The following is a 2,551-nucleotide window of genomic DNA, read 5'->3' on the forward strand; positions in this document are numbered from 1 at the left end:
TTCGAATACTGAATATCTGAACTCAATTATTGTTATATACCCAAAATATGTAATGTGTATATAAAATTATAATTTATCTATACATTACATATTTCAATAAATATTATATTTTATTAATTTAAATAAAAAAAATCCCTTCATGCATATGTATGATTTAACCCCTTTATTTTTTTTTTAAATTATCCCAAAGAAAAATATTAACAGTGCTTAAAAATATATAAATTGATAGAAAATTTAATGTATAATTTTTATTCATAAATCTTTTACAATATATATTTGACGAACAGCAAATAGTTTTGTATAGTTTTTTTTTCTTTTATCGAACATTTCATCTTTTCATTTCTATCTAACTTATTAAATAAAATTTTTATTAGGTTAAATATTAAATTTGGGTGAAAATTTTCTATCCATTTAGCATTATTATTTTTATATATTAATAGTATAAATATTATCTATGCTATCTTGGAATAAAATATTATATTATTTATGTAATTAAATTCCTTTATTTTAAATAATTTATAACAAAAACCAATAGAGTATACATGTATATGGAATACTTTATATCATTCTAGCTAAATGTATATTTATTATTAAGAAATCTAAAATTAAGGTAATCTAAAACAAAATATTACTAATAAATAACATTTACTTAGTAATGAATAAAAGTGCATACTATTAGAAAAATTATTTTTAGTCATTATTTATTTTATTTTTAACAACAATAAAAATAGTCACTAATATATTTATTGGTAATTAAATATTATCCGTTTTAGCTTTATCATTAAAATATTTTAAAGATAATTATACAATTATCAGTAAAAAAAATTTAATAACAATAAAAAATATATAATAATAAATATATATTTTATATAACAACGCGATTATATTATTATTGTTGGGCCGACCGTAGAGAGCTCTCGATAACCGGGGAGACTTTAGGGAGGAATCAAATGAGAGAATATAAGATGAGAAGACACCACATCCAACTCAAAATCTTAATGTGTCAAGTAAATGGGTCTCTCATCTTATAAACTCCTCACTCTTCCTTGCTTTCTTTGATATGTGGGACTAACTTCGACACTCCTCACACTTGCAACACTAACAATCTCCTCATCAAGTGTGAGCCTCCACATCAATCACTAACTCCCCTTTAGCTCCTCCATCACATATGAGTATTCGTCCATCACACCGCCGCAAAACACCGCGGGACACGTGATGAGCGGATAATTTATACGCTTTTTGGCATTGTTTTTAGTATGTTTTTAGTATGTTTTAGTTAGTTTTTAGTATATTTTTATTAGTTTTTAGTTAAAATTCACTTTTCTGGACTTTACTATGAGTTTGTGTGTTTTTCTGTGATTTTAGGTATTTTCTGGTTGAAATTGAGGGACTTGAGCAAAAATCTGATTCAGAGACTAAAAAGGACTGCAGATGCTGTTGGATTCTGACCTTTCTGCACTCGAAGTGGATTTTCTGGAGCTACAGAAGCCTAATTGGCGCGCTCTCAACGGCGTTGGAAAGTAGACATCCTGGGCTTTCCAGCAATATATAATAGTCCATACTTTACCCGAGATTTGATGGCCCAAACCGACGTTCCAAATCAGCTCAGAGCAAATTGGCATTTAACGTCAGCTTTCTGCCCTATTCTAGTGTTAAACCCCAGAAACAAGTTGCAAAGCAGAGTTAAACGCCAAAAACAAGTTACAAACTGGCGTTTAACTCCAAGGAAGACCTCTACACGTGAAAGCTTCAATGCTTAGCCCAAGCACACACCAAGTGGGCCCGGAAGTGGATTTTTATGTCATTTACTCATCTTTGTAAACCTTAGGCTACTAGTTCTCTATAAGTAGGACCTTTTGCTAATGTATTTTCATCTTTAGATCTTTGAATCTTTTGATCACGTTTTGGGGGCTGACCTCTCGGCCATGCCTAGACCTTGTTCTTATGTATTTTCAATGGTGGAGTTTCAACACACCATAAATTAAGGTGTGGAGCTCTGCTGTACCTCGAGTATTAATGCAATTACTATTGTTCTTTTATTCAATTCAGCTTGTTCTTATTCTAAGATATTCATTTTCACCCAAGAACATGATGAATGTGATGATTATGTGACACTCATCATCATTCTCACTTATGAACGAGTGCCTGACAACCACTTCTGTTATACAAGCAAACGAAGCTTGAATGTTTATCTCTTGAATTTCTTAATCGGAATCTTCGTGGTATAAGCTAGAATTGATGGCGGCATTCAAGAGAATCCGGAAGGTCTAAACCTTGTCTGTGGTATTCTGACTAGGATTCAATGATTGAATGACTGTGACGAGCTTCAAACTCCTGAAGGCTGGGCGTTAGTGACAGACGCAAAAGAATCACTGGATTCTATTCCAACCTGATTGAGAACCGACAGATGATTAGCCGTGCCGTGACAGGGTGCATTGAACATTTTCACTGAGAGGATGGGAGGTAGCCACTGACAACAGTGAAACCCTACATACAGCTTGCCATGGAAAGGAGTAAGAAGGATTGGATGAAGACAGTAGGAAAGCAGAGA

This window comes from Arachis duranensis, chromosome 2, assembly GCF_000817695.3.
Source record: "Arachis duranensis cultivar V14167 chromosome 2, aradu.V14167.gnm2.J7QH, whole genome shotgun sequence".
Lineage (NCBI taxonomy): Eukaryota > Viridiplantae > Streptophyta > Magnoliopsida > Fabales > Fabaceae > Arachis > Arachis duranensis.